Source organism: Sycon ciliatum, chromosome 10 (assembly GCF_964019385.1).
Source record: "Sycon ciliatum chromosome 10, ocSycCili1.1, whole genome shotgun sequence".
Classification (NCBI taxonomy): Eukaryota; Metazoa; Porifera; class Calcarea; order Leucosolenida; family Sycettidae; genus Sycon; species Sycon ciliatum.
In genome coordinates this window covers 20,313,903-20,333,107 of record NC_088652.1, presented here as the reverse complement: position 1 = coordinate 20,333,107, position 19,205 = coordinate 20,313,903, and the positions used below count along the sequence as shown (strand labels likewise).

Genomic DNA, 19,205 nt, shown 5'->3' with positions numbered 1-19,205 from the left:
AGCTCAGAAAATGACAATGACCAGCCTTATCTTTTTATGCAGCTGGACCTAGACAGGTGCACCAAGAAAAAGAGCCACATTTCTCTAAAGAACTTGCACAGGGCTGCTGAAAGCTGAAAAATAACCAATCTCATAGTTTGGGGCTTTTTACCCGTGAATCTTCACTTTGCGACTAAACTATTCACAGCAGTGCCACATTTTCTGGGTCACGGAATGTAGGTGCCAGCGCCCTACAAGCAAACCAAAAATCAAATCAATGGGACCACTGACATTACAGCTGGGTCATGTTATAGAGAGGTTCATTGAAATTCAAATGTCAGCACAAATGGTCAAAATGCGACATTTTCTCACCTTCCTGCCCGTTCACAGCTCACAAAATGACAATGACCAGCCTCATCTCGTTATGCAGCTGGACATAGGCAAGTGCACCAAGAAAAAGAGCCACATTTCTCCAAAGAACTTGCTCAGGGCTGCTGAAAGCTGAAAAATAACCAATCTCACAGTTTAGGACTTTTTACCCGTGAATCTTCACTTTGCGACTAAACTATTCACAGCAGTGCCAAATTGTTTGGGTCACTGAATGTGGGTGCCAGCGCCCTACAAGCAAACCAAAAATCAAATCAATGCGACCACTGACATTACAGCTGGGGCATGTTATAGAGAGGTACATTGAAATTCAAAGGTCAGCGCAAATGGTCAAAATCCGACATTTTCTCACCTTCCTGCCCGTTCACAGCTCAGAAAATGACAATGACCAGCCTCATCTCGCTGTGCAGCTGGACATAGACAAGTGCACCAAGAAAAAGAGCCACATTTCTCCAAAGAACTTGCCCAGGGCTGCTGAAAGCTGAAAAATAACCAATCTCACAGTTTGGGGCTTTTTACCCGTGAATCTTCACTTTGCGACTAAACTATTCACAGCAGTGCCACATTTTCTGGGTCACTGAATGAAGGTGCCAGCGCCCTACAAGCAAACCAAAAATCAAATCAATGCGACCACTGACATTACAGCTGGGTCATGTTATAGAGAGGTACATTGAAATTCAAAGGTCAGCACAAATGGTCAAAATCCGATATTTTCTCACCTTCCTGCCCGTTCACAGCTCAGAAAATGACAATGACCAGCCTCATCTCGTTGTGCAGCTGGACATAGACAAGTGCACCAAGAAAAAGAGCCACATTTCTCTAAAGAACTTGCCTAGGGCTGCTTAAAGCTGAAAAATAACCAATCTCACAGTTTGGGGCTTTTTACCCATGAATCTTAACTTTGCGACTAAACTATTCACAGCAGTGCCACATTTTCTGGGTGACTGATTGTGGGTGCCAGCGCCCTACAAGACAACCAAAAGTCCAATCAATGCGACCACTGACATTACAGTTGGGTCAAGTTATAGAGAGGGACATTGAAATTCAACGGTCAGCACAAATGGTCAAAATCCGACATTTTCTCGCCTTCCTGCCCGTTCACAGCTCAGAAAATGACAATGACCAGCCTCATCTTTTTATGCAGCTGGACCTAGACAGGTGCACCAAGAAAAAGAGCCACATTTCTCTAAAGAACTTGCACAGGGCTGCTGAAAGCTGAAAAATAACCAATCTCACAGTTTGGGGCTTTTTACCCGTGAATCTTCACTTTGCGACTAAACTATTCACAGCAGTGCCACATTTTCTGGGTCACGGAATGTAGGTGCCAGCGCCCTACAAGCAAACCAAAAATCAAATCAATGGGACCACTGACATTATAGCTGGGTCATGTTATAGAGAGGTTCATTGAAATTCAAATGTCAGCACAAATGGTCAAAATGCGACATTTTCTCACCTTCCTGCCCGTTCACAGCTCAGAAAATGACAATGACCAGCCTCATCTCGCTGTGCAGCTGGACATAGACAAGTGCACCAAGAAAAAGAGCCACATTTCTCCAAAGAACTTGCCCAGGGCTGCTGAAAGCTGAAAAATAACCAATCTCACAGTTTGGGGCTTTTTACCCGTGAATCTTCACTTTGCGACTAAACTATTCACAGCAGTGCCACATTTTCTGGGTCACTGAATGAAGGTGCCAGCGCCCTACGAGCAAACCAAAAATCAAATCAATGCGACCACTGACATTACCGCTGGGTCATGTTTTAGAGAGGTACATTGAAATTCAAAGGTCAGCACAAATGGTCAAAATCCGACATTTTCTCACCTTCCTGCCCGTTCACAGCTCAGAAAATGACAATGACCAACCTCATCCCGTTGTGCAGCTGGACATAGACAAGTGCACCAAGAAAAAGAGCCACATTTCTCTAAAGAACTTGCCTAGGGCTGCTTAAAGCTGAAAAATAACCAATCTCACAGTTTGGGGCTTTTTACCCGTGAATCTTAACTTTGCGACTAAACTATTCACAGCAGTGCCACATTTTCTGGGTGACTGAATGTGGGTGCCAGCGCCCTACAAGACAACCAAAAGTCCAATCAATGCGACCACTGACATTACAGTTGGGTCAAGTTATAGAGAGGTACATTGAAATTCAAAGGTCAGCACAAATGGTCAAAATCCGACATTTTCTCACCTTCCTGCCCGTTCACAGCTCAGAAAATGACACAGACCAGCCTCATCTCGTTGTGCAGCTGGACATAGACAAGTGCACCAAGAAAAAGAGCCACATTTCTCTAAAGAACTTGCACAGGGCTGCTGAAAGCTGAAAAATAACCAATCTCACAGTTTGGGGCTTTTTACCCGTAAATCTTCACTTTGCGACTAAACTATCCACAGCAGTGCCACATTTTCTGGGTCACTGAATGTAGGTGCCAGCGCCCTACAAGCAAACCAAAAATCAAATCAATGCGACCACTGACATTACAGCTGGGTCATGTTATAGAGAGGTTCATTGAAATTCAGGGGTCAGCACAAATGGTCATAATGCGACATTTTCTCACCTTCCTGCCCGTTCACAGCTCAGAAAATGACAATGACCAGCCTCATCTCGTTGTGCAGCTGGACATAGACAAGTGCACCAAGAAAAAGAGCCACATTTCTCCAAAGAACTTGCCCAGGGCTGCTGAAAGCTGAAAAATAACCAATCTCACAGTTTAGGGCTTTTTACCCGTGAATCTTCACTTTGCGACTAAACTATTCACAGCAGTGCCACATTTTCTGGGTCACTGAATGAAGGTGCCAGCGCCCTACAAGCAAACCAAAAATTGAAATTCAGGGGTCAGCACAAATGGTCATATTGCGACATTTTCTCACCTTCCTGCCCGTTCACAGCTCAGAAAATGACAATGACCAGCCTCATCTTTTTATGCAGCTGGACCTAGACAGGTGCACCAAGAAAAAGAGCCACATTTCTCCAAAGAACTTACCCAGGGCTGCTGAAAGCTGAAAAATAACCAATCTCTGTAACAGATTCACTGTTACTACTAACACTAGGAATAGGATACACTTATCACCTGCTATTATCACGCTGCTGCTGTTAGGTGTTATGTCCATCATTGCTTGTTCATGTATATAAGAATGCATTATGGCAAGGATCATTGCTTATTCCAAGAATGACTACTGAAGTTAGTTGGACTGTTACACTGGTAGCAAGAGGATGGTTTTTCTTTTCGTCATGTTCGGGCTATGCGCAGTGGCCGCATTAGTCGCCTACGGTATATTCGAGATTCAGAAGCGTCTGAATCACCTTATCGCACTCGGTCAGTGCGATGGATCAGATCAAACGCCAAGACGTGCTCAAGCTCCCAGCGGAGAGAGGCCACGCATGCGCCATGTTAAGTCTCCGCCTGTGTTTCGTGGAGATACAAGAGAGTTCAAGGAGTGGGCCTTCGCCATCGAACTCGCATGAAGTCCCTGCAGCTGGACAACGCGGAGGAGCGCTTGAGCTACGCGGCGAGTTTTCTGGAGGGCAACGCTCGTCTTTGGTTTATCGCCTATCAGGAGGCAAACACGCTGTTTTCCGACTGGCCAGACCTGAAGAGCAAGCTGGGAGAAGTGTTCGGCCCGGTTTATGACAGGGAACAGGCGCGCATCGACTTATTCGCTCTTCACCAAGATGAGACTCTTGACGAATACATCAACAAATTTTCGCGGCTTAGCTTACAAGTTCCCGAGCTTGATGACCACTCCAGAGCTATCTTGTTCACGCGTGGGCTGGCTCAGGGCCTAAGCGGTGAGGTGCTTAGGGAGCACCCGCAACATTTGGCCCAAGCCATACGAGCTGCGGTCTCAGCAGACCAGTCGATGCGGCTAGCCCAAGCAAGCTACGCCAAGGCAGTGCGCGCACCAGGGCATCAGAGGCGCCAGCCTGGACCCTGGTCAAGCCAACCAACACCATCCGGTGGGAGAGAACCCAGGGAGCCAGAGGGTCGTTCAAGGCTGTGTTTCACCTGCAGGAAACCCGACCATATTGCCAGATTCTGTCCAGAAGGAGGGAGGAACGCCACAAGCAAGCCTTCTTTAAACGATGGACGCCAGTAAGGAAGGGAGTGCGACTACTGGCGAACACGAGACCACCCAGGAATAGGCCACGAATCAAAGTTCAGAACAAATTCAGCCCCTTAGCAAATGAGGAACCACGCCTCGAGGAGACCGAAATTCAAGCCTCGCCTGTCAAGCATTCGTCACCTGATACTGTTGGCCGGCCTAATGAAGTAACCGCCAGCACAGGGAGCATTTCCGCCGACAACGAACACGACCTAATGCGCGTCCAGGGCAAGATAAATGGACGTCGCGTTACCATGCTACTGGATTCTGGGTCAACCCACGACTTCATTTCAACTGACCTTGTCAAGAAGCACAACATCTCCACAACAACCGGTAGCGACGTCCTGAACGTCACACTTGCTGATGGATCGGTCCGCTCACAGCCTATTACGAAAACGGACAGCTTGAAGACCGTAGTCGGCGACTTTAGCGAGCACCAACAGTTCCTAGTATTCCCTATGACGCGGTATGACGTGATCCTCGGCAAACCATGGCTGACCCGGACGAACCCACAGATCAATTTTCGTACCAATGAAATCAAGCTGGAGAGTGGATCCATCATCTGTCAACCGAGTGAAAGTGATGGCACGGACAAATCCAACCCACCGATCGAGACGTTCCTCATCTCAGGGAAGCAGGCTAGGCATGCAATGAGAGGTGGCGCAGAAGGAATCCTAGCGTATGTGACAGCAGATCCGGACGAGCCACAGACGGTGGATAGTCCGGGTAGGGAGGATCAGAAGGATTTCAAGGACCTGCTGAAGGAGTTCGGGGACGTCTTTCCCGATGAGCTTCCAAACAAGCTGCCACCCAGAAGAGGCGCAGATCACGAGATAAAAACGGAAGAAGGAGCTAAACCGCCATCTCGTGCAGCATATCGTTTACCAAAACCAGAGATGGATGAGCTTCAAGCTCAGCTCACCGAGCTGCTCCGTAGAGGATTCATCCAGCCCAGCAAATCCCCATACGGAGCCCCTGTGTTCTTCGTAAAGAAAGCGGATGGAACACTTCGAATGGTATGCGACTGGCGTGAGCTAAACCGCATAACCATTAAGAACAAGGCATGCCTACCGAATATTGACGACCTCTTTGATACCGTCCAAGGCAGTGCGTATTTCACCAAGCTAGATCTGAGGTCCGGTTACAATCAGATTCGAATAGAAGAAACAGATATTCCGAAGACAGCAATAAATACCCCATTTGGTCACTTTCAGTTCACAGTGATGGGTTTCGGCCTAACAAATGCCCCGGCAACATTCCAAACCTTGATGAACAGTGTCCTCCAGCCATACCTGCGTAAATTCGTTGTGGTGTTTCTAGACGATATCCTCATATTCAGCAAATCATGGGAGGAGCACCTCGATCATGTCAGAACCATCTTAAACGCCCTCAGGAGGAATGAGCTATATTGCAAACCGTCTAAATGTGAATTCGGCCGGACAGACGTTCTGTTTCTTGGGCACCGGATAGACGGCCAATGCATTTCTCCAGATCCAGAGAAGATCAAGGCCGTGCATAACTGGCCTGTCCCGACGACGGTCACGCACGTAAGACAGTTTCTGGGATTCGCTAATTACTTTCGAAGGTTCATTAACCATTTCTCGGCCATCTCCAAACCCCTGGAGGAACTGACAGGGAAACATGTGCGCTTCGAGTGGAATCAGACTCGACAGGAGGCATTTGAGCGATTGAAGTCTGCTCTGCTGGATGCACCAGTGTTGCGACTAGCAAACGTCAGTCAGGATTTCCGCGTTGAGACTGACGCAAGTGACTTTGCTGTGGCAGGAGTCTTAACGCAGCAAGCAGAGGACCAGTCCTGGCATCCTGTGGCTTACGTGAGCCGAAAGCTGTCTTCTGCCGAACGGAATTACACGGCCGCCGAGCGAGAAACTTTGGCTGTAGTGTACGCCCTGCAGTGCTGGCGAGTCTACCTATTTCGCCACTTTCAACTCTACACCGACAACATGGGAGTTGTCTACCTCAGGACCAAACCAAACTTAACCAAGAGAGAGGCTCGATGGATTGAATTCCTGGCCGACTATGACTACACGGTACATCACAAGCCAGGGAAGTGTAACATAGCAGACCCGTTGTCACGTCGACCAGACTTGGAACTGAATGGAATCGAGTTCTCTCTGGATGTGAATCAAGGAATTGCGAATCAGATCTCAGCAGGGTATGATAGTGACCCAGAGCTTTCGCCAGTAATCAAGCGCTTGATGGCTTGCAGCGAAGACGCCATGCATGAGCGATACGTCTGGAACAGTGTGGACCGGCGGCTGTACCTAGTAACATCGGGCGATGCTCGCCTCTGCATTCCTCGCGGTCCGGTACGGCTGCAACTGCTCAAACAGAATCATGATTGCCTGACGGCCAGCCATCCGGGGAGAGACAGGACCTACCTGAAGCTGAGCAGATACTTCTCTTGGCCAGGCATGAGAAGTACTGTGAAGGACTTCGTTAAATCTTGCGACCGGTGCCAACGCGTAAAGGGTAGCCAGACCAAGGCAGGACTGTTGCAGTCCCTTCCAGTCCCCGAACAGCCCTGGACAGACATCAGCATGGATTTCATCATGGCACTGCCGCTGACCTGCCGAGGACATAGCGCCATTCTAACCTTTGTGGACCGTCTGACGAAGTATGTGCACCTGATCCCGACGACTGTTCATGTTGACTCTAAGGAGGCAGCCCGATTGTACGTGGATCATGTGTTTGCTGCCCATGGCTTGAGCAAAACGATAGTTTGTGATCGAGATCCGCGATTCACGTCGGCGTTCTTCAAGGAGGTTTTCAGTATTCTTGGCGTGGAGCTAAAAATGAGCACGGCCAACCACCCGCAGACCGATGGCATGACTGAGCGTGTGAACCGTGTCATTGAGGATACGCTAAGAGCTTTCGTCAACCATAGGCAAAACAATTGGGATGAACTCCTATCGCTATGTGAGTTTGCGATCAACAATGCCGATCAAGCATCAACAGGTAACACGCCATTTTTCCTCAACCATGGATGCCATCCAGTTACTCCCTCGAGCTTATTGACGAAGCAGAAAGCTGGAGCTGGCATGGACACGAATGGTCCGCTGTCATGGCTGGATGGCCGCGTAGAGGCACTACGTGAGGCACAGGATGCCATCGTGGCGGCGCAGGCCCGGCAATCATTGTATGCGGATCGAGGACGGGTGGAGGACGCCCTGAAGGAGGGGGATGAGGTGTTGGTCTTCAGGGACTTCCTGCTGACGCCCGAGGAACGAGACAGGCCTTCACACAAATTAAGGCTCAAGTGGTATGGGCCGTTCAAGGTGCAGAAGAAAGTGGCCCCGAATGCGTACAGATTAGCTCTTCCAAGAATCATTCGGGCCCATCCAGTGTTCAATATTGCTGCCCTCAAGCTGTACCATGGCAATGAGATACCGTGCCGTACTCAGCCGGCACCTCCACCCCTAACCGATGCGGATGGCCAAACGCGGTACATTGTCGAAAAGGTGTTGTCGCACAAGAAGAGAGGACGGCGCACGCAGTACCTAGTGAAATGGAAGGGCTACCGAGATGCCACCTGGGAGCCGGAGGAATACTTGATGGATGAAGCAGGAAACGCTATTATTCCGCTGAAAACCTACCTGGACGGTTTTTCATAAAATTGCTATTTAATTGGCAGCCACAGTTGTATTGCTAGTTTCTACGTGTTGCAATAGAAATGTAGCATTCTGCATGATTAGGATAGTGCTTCCCTGCCAGCCAGGCGTTATTTGCAGAGGACATGCACTGGATCTTGAGTTCATCAGTGTTGTTTTCGGCTACCATACATTCCACATATCCATGCATGATCATTAGTTACCATAACTGTTCCTTCGAATTGGTACTGTTCTGACAGTTGAGAGGGGGGAATGGTGTAACAGATTCACTGTTACTACTAACACTAGGAATAGGATACACTTATCACCTGCTATTATCACGCTGCTGCTGTTAGGTGTTATGTCCATCATTGCTTGTTCATGTATATAAGAATGCATTATGGCAAGGATCATTGCTTATTCCAAGAACGACTACGGAAGTTAGTTGGACTGTTACAATCTCACAGTTTGGGGCTTTTTACCCGTGAATCTTCACTTTGCGACTAAACTATTCACAGCAGTGCCACATTTTCTGGGTCACTGAATGTGGGTGCCATCGCCCTACAAACAAACCAAAAATAAAATCAACGCGACCACTTACATTACAGCTGGGTCATTTTATAGAGAGGTACATTGAAATTCAAAGGTCAGCACAAATGGTCAAAATGCGACATTTTCTCACCTTCCTGCCCGTTCACAGCTCAGAAAATGACAATGACCAGCGTCATCTCCTTGGGTAGCTGGACATAGACAAGTGCACCAAGAAAAAGAGCCACATTTCTCTAAAGAACTTGCCCAGGGCTACTGAAAGCTGAAAAATAACCAATCTCACAGTTTGGGGCTTTTTACCCGTGAATCTTCACTTTGCGACTAAACTATTCACAGCAGTGCCAGATTCTCTGGGTCACTTAATGTGGGTGCCAGCGCCCCACAAGCAAACCAAAAATCAAATCAATGCGACCACTGACATTACAGTTGGGTCAAGTTATAGAGAGGTACATTGAAATTGAAAGGTCAGCACAAATGGTCAAAATCCGACATTTTCTCACCTTCCTGCCCGTTCACAGCTCAGAAAATGACAATGACCATGCTCATCTCGTTGTGCAGCTGGACATAGACAAGTGCACCAAGAAAAAGAGCCACATTTCTCTAAAGAACTTACCTAGGGCTGCTTAAAGCTGAAAAATAACCAATCTCACAGTTCGGGGCTTTTTACCCATGAATCTTAACTTTGCGACTAAACTATTCACAGCAGTGCCACAATTTCTGGGTGACTGAATGTGGGTGCCAGCGCCCTACAAGACAACCAAAAGTCCAATCAATGCGACCACTGACATTACAGTTGGGTCAAGTTATAGAGAGGGACATTGAAATTCAAAGGTCAGCACAAATGGTCAAAATCCGACATTTTCTCACCTTCCTGCCCGTTCACAGCTCAGAAAATGACAATGACCAGCCTCATCTTGTTATGCAGCTGGACCTAGACAGGTGCACCAAGAAAAAGAGCCACATTTCTCTAAAGAACTTGCACAGGGCTGCTGAAAGCTGAAAAATAACCAATCTCACAGTTTGGGGCTTTTTACCTGTGAATCTTCACTTTGCGACTAAACTATTCACAGCAGTGCCACATTTTCTGGGTCACGGAATGTAGGTGCCAGCGCCCTACAAGCAAACCAAAAATCAAATCAATGGGACCACCGACATTAGAGCTGGGTCATGTTATAGAGAGGTTCATTGAAATTCAAATGTCAGCACAAATGGTCAAAATCCGACATTTTCTCACCTTCCTGCCCGTTCACAGCTCAGAAAATGACAATGACCAGCCTCATCTCGCTGTGCAGCTGTACATAGACAAGTGCACGAAGAAAAAGAGCCACATTTCTCCAAAGAACTTGCCCAGGGCTACTGAAAGCTGAAAAATAACCAATCTCACAGTTTGGGGCTTTTTACCCGTGAATCTTCACTTTGCGACTAAACTATTCACAGCAGTGCCACATTTTCTGGGTCACTGAATGTAGGTGCCAGCGCCCGACGAGCAAACCAAAAATCAAATCAATGCGACCACTGACATTACCGCTGGGGCATGTTTTAGAGAGGTACGTTGAAATTCAAAGGTCAGCACAAATGGTCAAAATCCGACATTTTCTCACCTTCCTGCCCGTTCACAGCTCAGAAATGACAATGACCAGCCTCATCTCGTTGTGCCGCTGGACATAGACAAGTGCACTAAGAAAAAGAGCCACATTTCTCTAAAGAACTTGCCTAGGGCTGCTTAAAGCTGAAAAATAACCAATCTCACAGTTTGGGGCTTTTTACCCGTGAATCTTAACTTTGCGAGTAAACTATTCACAGCAGTGCCACATTTTCTGGGTGACTGAATGTGGGTGCCAGCGCCCTACAAGACAACCAAAAGTCCAATCAATGTGACCACTGACATTACAGCTGGGTCATGTTATAGAGTGGTACGTTGAAATTCAAAGGTCAGCACAAATGGTCAAAATCCGACATTTTCTCACCTTCCTGCCCGTTCACAGCTCAGAAAATGACAATGACCAGCCTCATCTCGTTGTGCAGCTGGACATAGACAAGTGCACCAAGAAAAAGAGCCATATTTCTCTAAAGAACTTGCCTAGGGCTGCTTAAAGCTGAAAAATAACCGATCTCACAGTTTGGAGCTTTTTACCCGTGAATCTTAACTTTGCGACTAAACAATTCACAGCAGTGCCACATTTTCTGGGTGACTGAATGTGGGTGCCAGCGCCCTACAAGACAACAAAAAGTCCAATCAATGCGACCACTGACATTACAGTTGGGTCAAGGTATAGAGAGGTACATTGAAATTCAAAGGTCAGCAAATATGTTCAAAATCCGACATTTTCTCACCTTCCTGCCCGTTCACAGCTCAGAAAATGACAATGACCAGCCTCATCTCGTTGTGCAGCTGGACATAGACAAGTGCACCAAGAAAAAGAGCCACATTTCTCCAAAGAACTTGCACAGGGCTGCTGAAAGCTGAAAAATAACCAATCTCACAGTTTGGGGCTTTTTACCCGTGAATCTTCACTTTGCGACTAAACTATTCACAGCAGTGCCACATTTTCTGGGTCACTGAATGAAGGTGCCAGCGCCCTACAAGCAAACCAAAAGTCAAATCAATACGACCACTGACATTACAGCTGGGTCATGTTATAGGGAGGTACATTGAAATTCAAAGGTCAGCACAAATGGTCAAAATCCGACATTTTCTCACCTTCCTGCCCGTTCACAGCTCAGAAAATGGCAATGACCAGTCTCATCTCGTTGTGCAGCTGGACATAGACAAGTGCACCAAGAAAAAGAGCCACATTTCTCTAAAGAACTTGCCTAGGGCTGCTTAAAGCTGAAAAATAACCAATCTCACAGTTTGGGGCTTTTTACCCATGAATCTTAACTTTGCGACTAAACTATTCACAGCAGTGCCACATTTTCTCGGTGACTGAATGTGGGTGCCAGCGCCCTACAAGACAACCAAAAGTCCAATCAATGCGACCACTGACATTACAGTTGGGTCAAGTTATAGAGAGGTACATTGAAATTCAACGGTCAGCACAAATGGTCAAAATCCGACATTTTCTCACCTTCCTGCCCGTTCACAGCTCAGAAAATGACAATGACCAGCCTCATCTTGTTATGCAGCTGGACCTAGACAGGTGCACCAAGAAAAAGAGCCACATTTCTCTAAAGAACTTGCACAGGGCTGCTGAAAGCTGAAAAATAACCAATCTCACAGTTTGGGGCTTTTTACCCGTGAATCTTCACTTTGCGACTAAACTATTCACAGCAGTGCCACATTATCTGGGTCACGGAATGTAGGTGCCAGCGCCCTACAAGCAAACCAAAAATCAAATCAATGGGACCACCGACATTAGAGCTGGGTCATGTTATAGAGAGGTTCATTGAAATTCAAATGTCAGCACAAATGGTCAAAATGCGACATTTTCTCACCTTCCTGCCCGTTCACAGCTCACAAAATGACAATGACCAGCCTCATCTCGTTATGCAGCTGGACATAGGCAAGTGCACCAAGAAAAAGAGCCACATTTCTCCAAAGAACTTGCCCAGGGCTGCTGAAAGCTGAAAAATAACCAATCTCACAGTTTAGGACTTTTTATCCGTGAATCTTCACTTTGCGACTAAACTATTCACAGCAGTGCCAAATTGTTTGGTTCACTGAATGTGGGTGCCAGCGCCCTACAAGCAAACCAAAAATCAAATCAATGCGACCACTGACATTACAGCTGGGGCATGTTATAGAGAGGTACATTGAAATTCAAAGGTCAGCGCAAATGGTCAAAATCCGACATTTTCTCACCTTCCTGCCCGTTCACAGCTCAGAAAATGACAATGACCAGCCTCATCTCGCTGTGCAGCTGGACATAGACAAGTGCACCAAGAAAAAGAGCCACATTTCTCCAAAGAACTTGCCCAGGGCTGCTGAAAGCTGAAAAATAACCAATCTCACAGTTTGGGGCTTTTTACCTGTGAATCTTCACTTTGCGACTAAACTATTCACAGCAGTGCCACATTTTCTGGGTCACTGGATGAAGGTGCCAGCGCCCTACAAGCAAACCAAAAATCAAATCAATGCGACCACTGACATTACAGCTGGGTCATGTTATAGAGAGGTACATTGAAATTCAAAGGTCAGCACAAATGGTCAAAATCCGACATTTTCTCACCTTCCTGCCCGTTCACAGCTCAGAAAATGACAATGACCAGCCTCATCTCGTTGTGCAGCTGGACATAGACAAGTGCACCAAGAAAAAGAGCCACATTTCTCTAAAGAACTTGCCTAGGGCTGCTTAAAGCTGAAAAACAACCAATCTCACAGTTTGGGGCTTTTTACCCGTGAATCTTAACTTTGCGACTAAACTATTCACAGCAGTGCCACATTTTCTGGGTGACTGAATGTGGGTGCCAGCGCCCTACAAGACAACCAAAAGTCCAATCAATGCGACCACTGACATTACAGTTGGGTCAAGTTATAGAGAGGGACATTGAAATTCAACGGTCAGCACAAATGGTCAAAATCCGACATTTTCTCACCTTCCTGCCCGTTCACAGCTCAGAAAATGACAATGACCAGCCTCATCTTTTTATGCAGCTGGACCTAGACAGGTGCACCAAGAAAAAGAGCCACATTTCTCTAAAGAACTTGCACAGGGCTGCTGAAAGCTGAAAAATAACCAATCTCACAGTTTGGGGCTTTTTACCCGTGAATCTTCACTTTGCGACTAAACTATTCACAGCAGTGCCACATTTTCTGGGTCACGGAATGTAGGTGCCAGCGCCCTACAAGCAAACCAAAAATCAAATCAATGGGACCACTGACATTACAGCTGGGTCATGTTATAGAGAGGTTCATTGAAATTCAAATGTCAGCACAAATGGTCAAAATGCGACATTTTCTCACCTTCCTGCCCGTTCACAGCTCACAAAATGACAATGACCAGCCTCATCTCGTTATGCAGCTGGACATAGGCAAGTGCACCAAGAAAAAGAGCCACATTTCTCCAAAGAACTTGCTCAGGGCTGCTGAAAGCTGAAAAATAACCAATCTCACAGTTTAGGACTTTTTACCCGTGAATCTTCACTTTGCGACTAAACTATTCACAGCAGTGCCAAATTGTTTGGGTCACTGAATGTGGGTGCCAGCGCCCTACAAGCAAACCAAAAATCAAATCAATGCGACCACTGACATTACAGCTGGGGCATGTTATAGAGAGGTACATTGAAATTCAAAGGTCAGCGCAAATGGTCAAAATCCGACATTTTCTCACCTTCCTGCCCGTTCACAGCTCAGAAAATGACAATGACCAGCCTCATCTCGCTGTGCAGCTGGACATAGACAAGTGCACCAAGAAAAAGAGCCACATTTCTCCAAAGAACTTGCCCAGGGCTGCTCAAAGCTGAAAAATAACCAATCTCACAGTTTGGGGCTTTTTACCCGTGAATCTTCACTTTGCGACTAAACTATTCACAGCAGTGCCACATTTTCTGGGTCACTGAATGAAGGTGCCAGCGCCCTACAAGCAAACCAAAAATCAAATCAATGCGACCACTGACATTACAGCTGGGTCATGTTATAGAGAGGTACATTGAAATTCAAAGGTCAGCACAAATGGTCAAAATCCGATATTTTCTCACCTTCCTGCCCGTTCACAGCTCAGAAAATGACAATGACCAGCCTCATCTCGTTGTGCAGCTGGACATAGACAAGTGCACCAAGAAAAAGAGCCACATTTCTCTAAAGAACTTGCCTAGGGCTGCTTAAAGCTGAAAAATAACCAATCTCACAGTTTGGGGCTTTTTACCCATGAATCTTAACTTTGCGACTAAACTATTCACAGCAGTGCCACATTTTCTGGGTGACTGATTGTGGGTGCCAGCGCCCTACAAGACAACCAAAAGTCCAATCAATGCGACCACTGACATTACAGTTGGGTCAAGTTATAGAGAGGGACATTGAAATTCAACGGTCAGCACAAATGGTCAAAATCCGACATTTTCTCGCCTTCCTGCCCGTTCACAGCTCAGAAAATGACAATGACCAGCCTCATCTTTTTATGCAGCTGGACCTAGACAGATGCACCAAGAAAAAGAGCCACATTTCTCTAAAGAACTTGCACAGGGCTGCTGAAAGCTGAAAAATAACCAATCTCACAGTTTGGGGCTTTTTACCCGTGAATCTTCACTTTGCGACTAAACTATTCACAGCAGTGCCACATTTTCTGGGTCACGGAATGTAGGTGCCAGCGCCCTACAAGCAAACCAAAAATCAAATCAATGGGACCACTGACATTATAGCTGGGTCATGTTATAGAGAGGTTCATTGAAATTCAAATGTCAGCACAAATGGTCAAAATGCGACATTTTCTCACCTTCCTGCCCGTTCACAGCTCAGAAAATGACAATGACCAGCCTCATCTCGCTGTGCAGCTGGACATAGACAAGTGCACCAAGAAAAAGAGCCACATTTCTCCAAAGAACTTGCCCAGGGCTGCTGAAAGCTGAAAAATAACCAATCTCACAGTTTGGGGCTTTTTACCCGTGAATCTTCACTTTGCGACTAAACTATTCACAGCAGTGCCACATTTTCTGGGTCACTGAATGAAGGTGCCAGCGCCCTACGAGCAAACCAAAAATCAAATCAATGCGACCACTGACATTACCGCTGGGTCATGTTTTAGAGAGGTACATTGAAATTCAAAGGTCAGCACAAATGGTCAAAATCCGACATTTTCTCACCTTCCTGCCCGTTCACAGCTCAGAAAATGACAATGACCAACCTCATCTCGTTGTGCAGCTGGACATAGACAAGTGCACCAAGAAAAAGAGCCACATTTCTCTAAAGAACTTGCCTAGGGCTGCTTAAAGCTGAAAAATAACCAATCTCACAGTTTGGGGCTTTTTACCCGTGAATCTTAACTTTGCGACTAAACTATTCACAGCAGTGCCACATTTTCTGGGTGACTGAATGTGGGTGCCAGCGCCCTACAAGACAACCAAAAGTCCAATCAATGCGACCACTGACATTACAGTTGGGTCAAGTTATAGAGAGGTACATTGAAATTCAAAGGTCAGCACAAATGGTCAAAATCCGACATTTTCTCACCTTCCTGCCCGTTCACAGCTCAGAAAATGACACAGACCAGCCTCATCTCGTTGTGCAGCTGGACATAGACAAGTGCACCAAGAAAAAGAGCCACATTTCTCTAAAGAACTTGCACAGGGCTGCTGAAAGCTGAAAAATAACCAATCTCACAGTTTGGGGCTTTTTACCCGTAAATCTTCACTTTGCGACTAAACTATCCACAGCAGTGCCACATTTTCTGGGTCACTGAATGTAGGTGCCAGCGCCCTACAAGCAAACCAAAAATCAAATCAATGCGACCACTGACATTACAGCTGGGTCATGTTATAGAGAGGTTCATTGAAATTCAGGGGTCAGCACAAATGGTCATAATGCGACATTTTCTCACCTTCCTGCCCGTTCACAGCTCAGAAAATGACAATGACCAGCCTCATCTCGTTGTGCAGCTGGACATAGACAAGTGCACCAAGAAAAAGAGCCACATTTCTCCAAAGAACTTGCCCAGGGCTGCTGAAAGCTGCAAAATAACCAATCTCACAGTTTAGGGCTTTTTACCCGTGAATCTTCACTTTGCGACTAAACTATTCACAGCAGTGCCACATTTTCTGGGTCACTGAATGAAGGTGCCAGCGCCCTACAAGCAAACCAAAAATCAAACCAATGCGACCACTGAAATTACAGCTGGGTCATGTTATAGAGAGGTACATTGAAATTCAAAGGTCAGCACAAATGGTCAAAATCCGACATTTTCTCACCTTCCTGCCCGTTCACAGCTCAGAAAATGACAATGACCAACCTCATCTCGTTGTGCAGCTGGACATAGACAAGTGCACCAAGAAAAAGAGCTACATTTCTCTAAAGGACTTGCCTAGGGCTGCTTAAAGCTGAAAAATAACCAATCTCACAGTTTGGGGCTTTTTACCCGTGAATCTTAACTTTGCGACTAAACTATTCACAGCAGTGCCACATTTTCTGGGTGACTGAATGTGGGTGCCAGCGCCCTACAAGACAACCAAAAGTCCAATCAATGCAACCACTGACATTACAGCTGGGTCAAGTTATAGAGAGGTACATTGAAATTCAAAGGTCAGCACAAATGGTCAAAATGCGACATTTTCTCACCTTCCTGCCCATTCACAGCTCAGAAAATGACAATGACCAGCCTCATCTCGTTATGCAGCTGGACATAGACAAGTGCACCAAGAAAAAGAGCCACATTTCTCCAAAGAACTTACCCAGGGCTGCTGAAAGCTGAAAAATAACCAATCTCTGTAACAGATTCACTGTTACTACTAACACTAGGAATAGGATACACTTATCACCTGCTATTATCACGCTGCTGCTGTTAGGTGTTATGTCCATCATTGCTTGTTCATGTATATAAGAATGCATTATGGCAAGGATCATTGCTTATTCCAAGAATGACTACTGAAGTTAGTTGGACTGTTACACTGGTAGCAAGAGGATGGTTTTTCTTTTCGTCATGTTCGGGCTATGCGCAGTGGCCGCATTAGTCGCCTACGGTATATTCGAGATTCAGAAGCGTCTGAATCACCTTATCGCACTCGGTCAGTGCGATGGATCAGATCAAACGCCAAGACGTGCTCAAGCTCCCAGCGGAGAGAGGCCACGCATGCGCCATGTTAAGTCTCCGCCTGTGTTTCGTGGAGATACAAGAGAGTTCAAGGAGTGGGCCTTCGCCATCGAACTCGCCATGAAGTCCCTGCAGCTGGACAACGCGGAGGAGCGCTTGAGCTACGCGGCGAGTTTTCTGGAGGGCAACGCTCGTCTTTGGTTTATCGCCTATCAGGAGGCAAACACGCTGTTTTCCGACTGGCCAGACCTGAAGAGCAAGCTGGGAGAAGTGTTCGGCCCGGTTTATGACAGGGAACAGGCGCGCATCGACTTATTCGCTCTTCACCAAGATGAGACTCTTGACGAATACATCAACAAATTTTCGCGGCTTAGCTTACAAGTTCCCGAGCTTGATGACCACTCCAGAGCTATCTTGTTCACGCGTGGGCTGGCTCAGGGCCTAAGCGGTGAGGTGCTTAGGGAGCACCCGCAACATTTGGCCCAAGCCATACGAGCTGCGGTCTCAGCAGACCAGTCGATGCGGCTAGCCCAAGCAAGCTACGCCAAGGCAGTGCGCGCACCAGGGCATCAGAGGCGCCAGCCTGGACCCTGGTCAAGCCAACCAACACCATCCGGTGGGAGAGAACCCAGGGAGCCAGAGGGTCGTTCAAGGCTGTGTTTCACCTGCAGGAAACCCGACCATATTGCCAGATTCTGTCCAGAAGGAGGGAGGAACGCCACAAGCAAGCCTTCTTTAAACGATGGACGCCAGTAAGGAAGGGAGTGCGACTACTGGCGAACACGAGACCACCCAGGAATAGGCCACGAATCAAAGTTCAGAACAAATTCAGCCCCTTAGCAAATGAGGAACCACGCCTCGAGGAGACCGAAATTCAAGCCTCGCCTGTCAAGCATTCGTCACCTGATACTGTTGGCCGGCCTAATGAAGTAACCGCCAGCACAGGGAGCATTTCCGCCGACAACGAACACGACCTAATGCGCGTCCAGGGCAAGATAAATGGACGTCGCGTTACCATGCTACTGGATTCTGGGTCAACCCACGACTTCATTTCAACTGACCTTGTCAAGAAGCACAACATCTCCACAACAACCGGTAGCGACGTCCTGAACGTCACACTTGCTGATGGATCGGTCCGCTCACAGCCTATTACGAAAACGGACAGCTTGAAGACCGTAGTCGGCGACTTTAGCGAGCACCAACAGTTCCTAGTATTCCCTATGACGCGGTATGACGTGATCCTCGGCAAACCATGGCTGACCCGGACGAACCCACAGATCAATTTTCGTACCAATGAAATCAAGCTGGAGAGTGGATCCATCATCTGTCAACCGAGTGAAAGTGATGGCACGGACAAATCCAACCCACCGATCGAGACGTTCCTCATCTCAGGGAAGCAGGCTAGGCATGCAATGAGAGGTGGCGCAGAAGGAATCCTAGCGTATGTGACAGCAGATCCGGACGAGCCACAGACGGTGGATAGTCCGGGTAGGGAGGATCAGAAGGATTTCAAGGACCTGCTGAAGGAGTTCGGGGACGTCTTTCCCGATGAGCTTCCAAACAAGCTGCCACCCAGAAGAGGCGCAGATCACGAGATAAAAACGGAAGAAGGAGCTAAACCGCCATCTCGTGCAGCATATCGTTTACCAAAACCAGAGATGGATGAGCTTCAAGCTCAGCTCACCGAGCTGCTCCGTAGAGGATTCATCCAGCCCAGCAAATCCCCATACGGAGCCCCTGTGTTCTTCGTAAAGAAAGCGGATGGAACACTTCGAATGGTATGCGACTGGCGTGAGCTAAACCGCATAACCATTAAGAACAAGGCATGCCTACCGAATATTGACGACCTCTTTGATACCGTCCAAGGCAGTGCGTATTTCACCAAGCTAGATCTGAGGTCC

The 19,205-nt window shown here is 47.2% G+C and overlaps 1 long non-coding RNA gene across 1 annotated transcript in view; it reads right to left on the bottom strand.

Annotated features, from left to right (window-relative positions):
- Nucleotides 1–19,205, bottom strand: part of LOC135825882 (uncharacterized) — a 38,120-nt gene that overhangs the window by 14,979 nt on the left and 3,936 nt on the right. Inside the window, exon 2 of the long non-coding RNA XR_010555160.1 lies at nt 11,328–11,385. This is a non-coding gene — a long non-coding RNA (uncharacterized LOC135825882). The remainder of the gene's footprint in view (nt 1–11,327; nt 11,386–19,205) is intronic.